The sequence below is a fragment of the Natator depressus genome, chromosome 3 (genome assembly GCF_965152275.1).
Source record: "Natator depressus isolate rNatDep1 chromosome 3, rNatDep2.hap1, whole genome shotgun sequence".
In the NCBI taxonomy this organism is placed as follows: domain Eukaryota; kingdom Metazoa; phylum Chordata; order Testudines; family Cheloniidae; genus Natator; species Natator depressus.
In genome coordinates, this window is record NC_134236.1 from 96,731,833 (window position 1) to 96,743,357 (window position 11,525).

Consider the following 11,525-nt stretch of genomic DNA (forward strand, 5'->3'; position numbering starts at 1 on the left):
GGAAGCTTTGAGAAGGAAGATAAGGAGTTCAGTTTTGGCCATGTTGCATTTAGGATGAGAGACATTTCCAGGAAGAGTTGTCAGACAGAAAGAATGAGATGCTGAATTAGGTGGAGGGAAACTAGTCATCAACAGAAAGGAAGATCTGTGAGCCATCAGCAAAAGAATGGTAGTGTGAACAGAAGAGAATACACACAGTGAGAATGCAAAGGGAGACGAGGAGGGGACCCAGGATAGAGTCCTGTGGGACCCCTAGAAGAATGCTAAAGGGAACCCAGTAAAGGAATAATGAAAGAGGTAGAAAAGAACCAGGAGAGAATGAAGTCACAAACGAAAATGAAGGACAAGGTTTCAAGCAAGAGGGTGTGATTGACTGTATTAAAGACAGCAGAGAGAGTTTCAGGAAGGTGATGACTGAATAGAGATTCCAGATTTCACTAGGAAAAGATAGTTAGAAATTTTGTTGGGACGAATTTCCATGGAGTGAAGTCCATCTGCAAGGGATCTGGGATGGAGTTAAAGGAGAGGAACACAAGACTTGTTATAACATTAATACCAGAAAACACCCCCTGGGACCTGGTGGTTCTTCTGAAAATGCAAGCATTCATTTGCTGGTCCTCGGAAATCATTGCAGGAAGTCCAGCTTTTAGAAGGTGGAAAGCCTTCTTACTAGACCACATAAAATAGTGATCTAACAAGAATCAAAGCATTCTCTTACCAATAATACTTTTAAATGTTCATTAGTTAAATCAGCATCTGCCATCAGGCAGCAACTCATTATTCACAGAACAACGGAAAGCAGTGTAACATTTTGGCAAGGTTTCAGTCTGCATACTTTTGTTAGCTCTTGCATTGGAACAGAAGGGAAAGGCTGTAAAGAATCATGGACAATTCTTAAGTCACTGGCTTCAGCAAAGAGGGCCATCCTGCAAGCTCAAATAACAGATCACTTTCCTCCAGAGCACTACAGATCCATATTCCTACCTAACCATACTGCTGTCTTTTTTCCTATACCTTGACAATCATATTTATGAACAACTGTACAAAAACAAGGCAAATATGTACCCAAAATACAAGAAATACAATGATTAGTAAAAGTTTAGATTCAAGTTATTTCTAAAGTGATATATTTCACCAACGTATATGAAAAATATCTAGATTGTGTCCTTTTATGTAGGATATGTGGAAAAAAATAGAATATGTACACATTATGCCCAATCTTCTATAATACTGAAACAAAACTCGTATTAAAATCAACATATTTCACTCTGAATAAGTACAGCAGGATCAAGTCCTATTTTAGCTAAAGAATTGTACAAATGCTTGTCTGCATACAAGCCAATTGCAAGTCTAAGTACTGAACTGAAACTAATCAAGACAAAGAGACCAAAGGAGATAAACATCTCATCACACACTACTTTCTCTCCTGAGGGAAACTGCCTGATCTTTGATAAAAGGAACCTTACTACAGACCATGCTGGCTAGTTTAATGTGTCTCCTCTCCTTGCCATTCATGGCAGTATTTCAAACTCTTGGTTTGGGAAAAGCAACTTAACTTTTTGGCTGAAGATCCTGGGCCAAATTCAGCCCTGCTGAAAGAAGCTGCAATTCCACTAACTTTATTGGCCTTATGCCTGCTTTCATCAGGTCTGTATTTGGCCCTGAGTCCAAATATTAACCTTGGCCTTAAACATTTCATAGTAAAGACTTTTAAACTTGGTGCTAGACCTACTTTTTATTAGTATTTTTCATTTTCTGTTTCTAAAGCTTAGCAAGCATAGTGACAAACTGATGTGCTGTGAGTTATTTGGCATGTCCTTTTATTTGCCTAGCGTGGCGGCGAGCTCCATTTTCATCATCACTTGCAGGTGCCAACAATAACTACTGGAATTCTTTTACGGAGGGCTCCTTATAAAGAGAAGTAATCCAGGGCTGAGTTATTAAAAATGAATGCCTAAAGTTAGGCACGTAAATAAGGGTATTTCTACACAGCCCACAGCAGCAAGCCTCCCAGCCCAGGTCAACAGACTTGTGCTTATGGGGCTCGCATTAGTGCTCTAATAATAGCTGCATAGACAGTGCTTTGAATTTGCAGTTGGACTGGAGCTGGGCTGTGAAGCCCACCCCCTCCTTAGGCCTGATTTTCAAAAGTGCTGAGCACAATGCAATTCCCGTTAAAGTCAATCGGGCCATTTATTTAGGTGCCTAGAGCTGTGGTATTTTAAAAAATATTGGCCCAGTGTCATAGGGGAAAAAATAAAGAATCAGCATCATGTAAATGTGCAGTGAAATTTTAAAATGTACATTGAGGTCCTGACCTCCACTGCTCAATGCTTTGTGTAGTCATGTGCAACACAGCTATCAGGCCAGAAAGGTAGCATTTTACAGCTAGGTTGCGCTCACTGTGTGCAGGTGCAAGGATGTGGAGAATCAGGACCTGACTTGTTCAGAACACACATGCTGAATATTAGACAAAACTCTGAAATTACCAACCAGTGCTCTGTTGCCCCTCATGTGCAAAGACTTAAAATGCTAGTAAGCAACAGTGTATTATCCCCATTCTACTGATGGGGAACCAAAACACAGAGATACTAAGGGATTCACCTAAGTCACACAGGCAGTCTGGGACATAACAGAGAACTGAAACTGGGTCTCCGAAGTCCAGGCTAGCACCCTAACCACTGACCTATCTTTCCTCTTCCTTTACCTACCTGTTGAATTCCAATTAATGTCACTGGAAACGATGTGCATATGTGGAGAAAGGCATAAACTTCATTCTTGTGTGGACTGGAAAAGAAATTCTTGTCCTTCCAACAACATATGTCGAGTAATAACAACAAGCGGGGAGAGCATTTCTGGCCTTTGATGAGAAAACTGGAAGAGCCTTAAGCCATCTATTTACTGCCTCCAGAAAATGAGCAACCTGAAGGCCATTATAAACCATGAAAATATATAGATTTTATGTATGGAAAATTTAAAAGCTGAAAGACACATTGCCCGGGCTATGGAGTTCTGTTTACAGCAATGGAACTAAATTCTGCTCTCGGTAACCCCATTGAAGTCACTGGGCTTGCAGAGATGTAAATGAATGATAAAATCATAAAAGTAAAAGCTATTGATTTATCTAATCCATCTGCCTGCCAATGCCAAATATTTTCTTGCTATGCTTCACTCTGATAAATCCCATGGTCACAAAGCTTTTTTCCTGTTATTCAGCCTAAATCTTTCCTTTCTTAAGGCTGGTCTACAGAGTTTTCCTACTGCTATACATTTATGTAAATAAACTATATCAATATAAGCACAGAATAACTGAGTCCATACTAGGAAGTTGTATCTGCTGCTAAACTGATATGGGGGTATAAAAACTGTGCATAGACCAGCCCTTATGTTCATCTGTTAGTTCTAGCTAGACCTCCCTACGTATCGCACTAAATTTCTCTCCCTACACATTCAAATATTTGTGGATTCTTATGCACACACACTCCTACACACAGTCATTGCTTAGGCAAGCTACACACATTTTGTTCTTTTAATCTGTCTTCACACATCAATCCCTTTAGACTCTTAATACTTTTTCTTGCTGTTCTCCACAACCCTTCCAGTTTGTCAATACTTTTCCAGTAAAGAGATGGCAAAGAAATGAGTTCAGTCTTCTAGGTGTGATCACACCAGAACCAGTTCAGGGAGCATAACTTGATTCTCCATATTCTATTAGGTTTGTCATTTCCTTTCACTAGTCTTAGTTGTCACTTTTTACTGTTTTTACCATTTTTTTTAATAAAAGAAAGGAAAACTGAAGGTAATAAAATGCTTGTGTATCAACTTGAGGCTCTTTACTATTTGCTATTCAAGGGAAAATTATAAAAATATTTATTTAACTATTTTGTAGTATCTACAATTGGTCTTTGCTTTTTATCTTAACTTTGGGCTATATCATGCCACTGATATTTAAGATAAACTCTTAAAAATAAGTGGTGAACTACAGTCCTGTGTTTTTTAATGACTAAAATGGTCTTACTGAAAGCGTTGTATTTTACTCTGGTAGGACAGACACTGTTTGTGATTTGAAAATTATCCTGCCTCACCCTCTCCAGTTATATCAAATGGGTGTGAGAGAGATCAATAAATACAGGCTATAAAGCCATCTCCAGAAAGGTTCTATACACCCTTAATGACCAGTACAGTCAATAGGCGCTAAGCTGCATGGCATAGAACAGAACCATTATTTAGGAGCTACACATTACTCAGGAGAACCATATTCATCCTGTGGTGTTCATGTAAAATCTTTGACACTGGCCCTTAAACATTTTGCTTAATGTTACATGAGGCATAATGAACTGCCAAATCCTGAAGTCTTTACTCAGGCAAAACTACCATCAAAGGCAATGGAGGAATTTTGCCTCAGAAAATATAGTAGATTTGTTCACTCTATGTGGCAGAAACAAATTATAGAGGTTTTGGTGGGAAATGTCCTACCATGCTCTATTCCCTTATCTCTCAAAGAGATCTCTAAGCTTTCAGTTACATTTAAGCAAACCCTTTAATTTCAATAGGGATGCAACAATGTAACAGAGCAGAAGCTTACTCGATATTTTGGCTCACCTTCATAGACAGATGTTTAATTCTACGTTTTTCTTAATTTCTTTAGACCTAACATCCAGACTAAGGCTTGTTATTTTGCATTTTTAAAGCAAATACATACAAAAGTAAAGGACCTTTTTCATTCCCCATGGCAAATAGTTGTTTTATTTCTGTCATAATTGGCCTCAGATACTGTAAGTTGTCACTCAAGCATAAAGATGTAAACCCATTGTTCATTTTAGATTAACAAATTCTACTTTCAAAAGCAGTGAGGGTTGCTGCAGGTCCATATGCTAATCTCACCATGTCATCCCAGTAGTTGTAGCAATGTAACACAATGTATATGGACTGGTGTTGGGCCTTCCCTGTATCTCAACAGGCTGCTGAGCAAACTGCCTATCCAGAGATGTCCAATCAGGTCAATCCGGACAGGCTGTCACACTCTGAAAAATGAAATAAGTGTATTGGCTACTGTCAGGGTTCCTTCTCCACTCTGAACTCTAGGGTACAGATGTGGGGACCCGCATGAAAGACCTCCTAAGCTTATTTCTACCAGCTTAGGTTAAAACTTCCCCAAGGCACAAATTCTTTGCCTTTGGATGGTACGCTGCCACCACCAAGTGATTTAACAAAGAATCAGGGAAAGGACCACTTGGAGTTCCTATTCCTCCAAAATATCCCCCCAAGCCCTTACACCCCCTTTCCTGGGGAGGCTTGAGAATAATATCCTAACCAAGTGGTTACAAAGTGATCACAGACCCAAACCCCTGGGTCTTAGGACAATAGAGAAATCAGTCAGCTTCTTAAAAGACAGGTTTCAGAGTAACAGCCGTGTTAGTCTGTATTCGCAAAAAGAAAAGAAGTACTTGTGGCACCTTAGAGACTAACCAATTTATTTGAGCATAAGCTTTCGTGAGCTACAGCTCACTTCATTGGATGCATACTGTGGAAAGTGTAGAAGATCTTTTTATACACACAAAGCATGAAAAAATACCTCCCCCCACCCGACTCTCCTGCTGGTAATAGCTTATCTAAAGTGATCACTCTCCTTACAATGTGTATGATAATCAAGTTGGGCCATTTCCAGCACAAATCCAGGTTTTCTCACACACACACACCCCCCCACACACACACAAACCCACTCTCCAGCTGGTAATAGCTTATCTAAAGTGACCACTCTCCTTACAATGTGTATGATAATCAAGGTGGGCCATTTCCAGCACAAATCCAGGGTTTAGCAAGAACGTCTGGGGGCGGGGGGTAGGAAAAAACAAGGGGAAATAGGTTACCTTGCATAATGACTTAGCCACTCCCAGTGTCTATTCAAGCCGAAGTTAATTGTATCCAATTTGCAAATGAATTCCAATTCAACAGTTTCTCGCTGGAGTCTGGATTTGAAGTTTTTTTGTTGTAATATTGCAACTTTCATGTCTGTAATCGCGTGACCAGAGAGATTGAAATGTTCTCCGACTGGTTTATGAACGTTATAATTCTTGACGTCTGATTTGTGTCCATTTATTCTTTTACGTAGAGACTGTCCAGTTTGACCAATGTACATGGCAGAGGGGCATTAGTGGCATATGATGGCATATATCACATTGGTGGATATGGGGGTGAACGAGCCTCTGATAGTGTGGCTGATGTTATTAGGCCCTGTGATGGTGTTCCCTGAATAGATATGTGGGCACAGTTGGCAACGGGCTTTGTTGCAAGGATAGGTTCCTGGGTTAGTGGTTCTGTTGTGTGGTATGTGGTTGCTGGTGAGTATTTGCTTCAGGTTGGGGGGCTGTCTGTAGGCAAGGACTGGCCTGTCTCCCAGGATTTGTGAGAGTGTTGGGTCATCCTTCAGGATAAGTTGTAGATCCTTAATAATGCGTTGGAGGGGTTTTAGTTGGGGGCTGAAGGTGACGGCTAGTGGCGTTCTGTTATTTTCTTTGTTAGGCCTGTCCTGTCGTAGGTGACTTCTGGGAACTCTTCTGGCTCTATCAGTCTGTTTCTTCACTTCAGCAGGTGGGTATTGTAGTTGTAAGAATGCTTGATAGAGATCTTGTAGGTGTTTGTCTCTGTCTGAGGGGTTGGAGCAAATGCGGTTGTATCGCAGAGCTTGGCTGTAGACGATGGATTGTGTGGTGTGGTCAGGGTGAAAGCTGGAGGCATGTAGGTAGGAATAGCGGTCAGTAGGTTTCCGGTATAGGGTGGTGTTTATGTGACCATCGTTTATTAGCACTGTAGTGTCCAGGAAGTGGATCTCTTGTGTGGACTGGACCAGGCTGAGGTTGATGGTGGGATGGAAATTGTTGAAATCATGGTGGAATTCCTCAAGGGCTTCTTTTCCATGGGTCCAGATGATGAAGATGTCATCAATATAGCGCAAGTAGAGTAGGGGCATTAGGGGACGAGAGCTGAGGAAGCGTTGTTCTAAGTCAGCCATAAAAATGTTGGCATACTGTGGGGCCATGCGGGTACCCATAGCAGTGCCGCTGATTTGAAGGTATGCATTATCCCCAAATGTAAAATAGTTATGGGTAAGGACAAAGTCACAAAGTTCAGCCACCAGGTTAGCCGTGACATTATCGGGGATAACTTCAAATCCAGACTCCAGTGAGAAACTGTTGAACTGGAATTCATTTGCAAATTGGATACAATTAACTTAGGCTTGAATAGAGACTGGGAGTGGCTAAGTCATTATGCAAGGTAACCTATTTCCCCTTGTTTTTTCCTACCCCCCTCCCCCTCCTCAGATGTTCTTGTTAAACCCTGGATTTGTGCTGGAAATGGCCCATCTTGATTATCATACACATTGTAAGGAGAGTGGTCACTTTAGATAAGCTATTACCAGCAGGAGAGTGGGTTTGTGTGTGGGGGGTGGGGGGGGGTGTGTGTGAGAAAACCTGGATTTGTGCTGGAAATGGCCCAACTTGATTATCATACACATTGTAAGGAGAGTGATCACTTTAGATAAGCTATTACCAGCAGGAGAGTGGGGTAGGGGGAGGTATTTTTTCATGCTTTGTGTGTATAAAAAGATCTTCTACACTTTCCACAGTACGCATCCGATGAAGTGAGCTGTAGCTCACGAAAGCTCATGCTCAAATAAATTGGTTAGTCTCTAAGGTGCCACAAGTACTCCTTTTCTTTCTTCTTAAAAGAAGGATTTTATTTTTAAAAAAAGGTAAAAATCACCTCTGTAAAATCAGGATGGAAAATAACTTTACAGGGTAACAAAAGATTCAAAAACACAGCAGAACTTCCCCTAGGCTTAGTTTCAAAGTTACAAAAAACAGGAATAAACCTCCCTCCAGCAAAGGAAAAATTCACGAGCAGAACAAAAGAAAATCTAACATGCCTTGCCTGGCTTTTACTTACAGTTTTTGTAATATGAGAGACTTTTAGAATGGTTTATAGGAGAAGGAGTTTTCTGACCTGATGCTTCTCTGCTTCCCATGACAACACACAAAACAAAGCCTTCCCCCCCAAGATTTGAGACTATCTTCTTTCCCCATTGGTCCTTTTGGTCAGGTGCCAACCAGGTTATTTGAGCTTCTTAACCCCTTACAGGTAAAGAGAAATTCTAGGCTACCCTTAGCTATATGGTTATGACAGCTACATTCTGCCTCAGCTGTGCATGCGTGGCTCCCATTCACCTTTTTGTGCATATCAGAGGGCAGAATTTGGCTTTGTAAGATAAGGATTCTAAGTCTTCAGCACAGCTCTTTTTGGAGACCCAATAAAAATTTCTCCTCATGAAACTACATAAAAATATTTGGCAAGTAACATAGGCTCGCCTTTTGAGAATGCTGGACCTGACTTCTCTATTGGTTTCCCTTCCATTGGCTTTCTGTGTTTACGGGGGTTGGCTGGTTGTTTGATTCCCTCCCCCTTTTATCTGTCAATTGTCTATATAAAATTGCTTTCCCCCTGTTCCTGTTTCTCTTGCTCTTTTAACTAGACACTGTCCCTGAAATATTATTTTTTATGTATTTATGTGCCTACTAGGGTCATCACTCTGAGACACTAATGGGAGATCTTGAATCTGAGTACAGACCCTCCCACACTGGGTCAGTAGGGACTGGCTGGCATTGCTGTGGAAATAGTGCACTTAACCCCCTTCATGAGAGAGGTTGAAATGTGCCCATTATAATCTAATTGTGTGCCTGGTGCACTGCAAGGTGCACAGTAGAAATGAGTGAAAATTTTCAAACAGTTTATTCACCAAAAAATACAGTTTTAGGTTGTCATGAATTCTTGTCAAGTTCACCAAAGTTTCAAGTGAACAAAAAAATTCAAAATGTTTTGGTAATGTCAAAATGGAACATTTCATGTCGACCCCAAAATGTTTGTTTAGATTTTCAGGTAGTTCGACAAAAGCAAAGGAAAGGATTCACAAAATGGCTGGAGAAGTAAGAGGATTTTGCTACCTCACTCATAAGGTTTAGCCTGGGAGTTAGGGTACTCACCTGCTCTTTAGGAGACCCATGTTCAAGTCCTTTTTGCCTGATGGTAGAAGAAAGGATTTGAACTCATGTCTCCCATCTTGTAAAAGACTGCCCTAACATGAGGCTACAGGCTATTGTAGTATAGCCCTTTCACAGTCCTGCTCTCCAAGCTGTTCCACTTTTTATAACTAATTAAATAGCTCTTGGAACAGAGCCTTGAATTTGGGTCTTGCACATCCTAAGTAAATGCCCTAACTACCAGACTGTAGAGTTATTCTCACTCTTTTCCTGGCCCAAGAATATTGTCAACATGAATGACAGAGCAAACACATACTACACTGAAATAGGTAGGGAACTATTTCACTAGAAGCTGAGGAGAGCAGGGATATAAAGAGGGGGCAGAGGGAAGCTCGCCTGCAGGTGTTCATTCTCTCACTCTGTCTCTGCCCACTCTGGTCAGGAAGTTCCCAGGCCCAAGCATCAGGAGGAGCTGGGGAAAGACAATACAGCTGTCTGTACTACTTACCAGAAACTTTGCACCCTGGGGAAAGTTTGATTTTTACATAGTTGAAGCAAGACATCCATTTCCCTTCCTTCCCCCACCATTTTTGTTTAAAAAACAGGTAGAAGAACTCCCTGTTCCTGGGGCCAGAATTGGGAAACACTTGAGCAGGGAGTATTTATGCCTAAAGTGTCAGGGTGCAATATTTTCTTTCTCTTTGTCCCTCTGCACCTCCCCCCATCTCTTCCTAGTATCTGTAGCTATGGTCAGGGCATGGATAAATTACAACCATACAAGTATAAAGAGTAATGCTCAAATTGCTGTAAATGTTTAGAAATATAAACTAATCTATTGCTAATTTAAGGCTTGCAACACTTCATTTCCAAGCTTTTAAAACATTTGTAAAGGTGTAGATTTTTGTAAAAATTGTCATGTTGGCGGGGGAGGGGCTGGGTTTGGGGGGTTTTGTTTGTTTGGTTGGTTTGGTGTTACTAGGACTCCAAAGAAACAAATTTTCAAACTTAATCTTTTTAAACATTTTTGTTTGTGAATAGGCAGCTGTATAGGCATTGCTGGCTGTTATATTGTTATGTAATTATGATGTAGTTTATATAAAAAACATGAAGCGTGAAGAACACATTTGACATTAATGCTGATGTAATCTCTTAACTAGTTTTCCATTCTAGTTCCATATATGTTAATACAATTATAAGTGTTATTGGCAAAAGAGCTATGTTGACATTGCAAAATAAATAATTATTGAATAAGTAAGGTACACTTTTGTACATCAGTGCAACTTTTCCACTTGGAAAAAATACCCTGGGAAGATAATATTTGCTGCATTTCAAAATAATTCCCATCAATGTACATTTACTATGTGGAAACCACATAAAAGTAAAAGGTCTGAGCAGTAAATCTTTAACAACAGAGATGAAGCAAGTTTTTAACTGAGAAAAGTGGTGATTAGTGTCTTAAAATTTCTCTCCCCTTGAGACCTAAGAGAAACAGAAGGAGCAATTAACAGGCACACATTGTTAAGTAATGCATTGTACAGATGGAGCTGTTAATACAATTCCTTGACCTGCACCTCTCTAGGGACTGGTTCTACAGTTCTTACTCAGACTAACAGATTGACTCCCATGCCCTCAATAAGGACTGCAGGATCTAACCGTCAAAGAGACACCGTTACCTTGGAATGACAGGCCTAAAATGACACCCTACCCACTTTGCTTTGGTAGCATAAGAGCGCATGTCATGCTGACCTGTGTCGGCTCCATTCTTTCTAGTAGGCAGGGCAATGAAATGTACAAGAATCCTGCCCTTGGACTCTGGTAGCAGAGTGTGGAGTTATTTGTACACTTCAATATCCTGCCTGCTCACAACGACTTCGGCAGCTGGTAGTGCAGAGGGACGGCGTGATGAGCACAAGGGTGCGTATGTCATGCCAGTGAACACATACCTGCGGTAGCAAACAAAACCAGCACTTTAGTTTTGCTCTTGGCAATGGGGTAGTTGCCATTTTAACTAGCTGCAATGCAATTTGGGAAACTGATACACTTTTTCTCAATGAGCTGTTAGATTTTTAAATGCGATTTTTTAAAGGCTGGTTTAAATCATGGACTTTATTCTTAAGGGGGCATTTGAAGTTAATTCTTTAAATCTATCCTATTTTAAACTTGAGTAAATCCATTTAAATGATGACAGAATGAGAGACTTGCTAAATAGTCTGGACAACAGCAATAGACTTTTGAATTAATTGCAAACAAAATACCATCTTTTTCACAAGCCCCATAAACAGTAAATAGAACTAATCAACATTGGGAAATAAAAAGGAATTCATCCAGATTTCCACATACGCAGCGGAATAAAGTTTTGCCATAGAAATTTTCAAAATACAATAGGGACCTATTATTAATAGAGTAAATGTCTAAATCCAGAGACATTGACCAATTAAATAAAAAAAATGTACAAAATTCTGGGGCACAATGGAAACTAATTAATAGCCG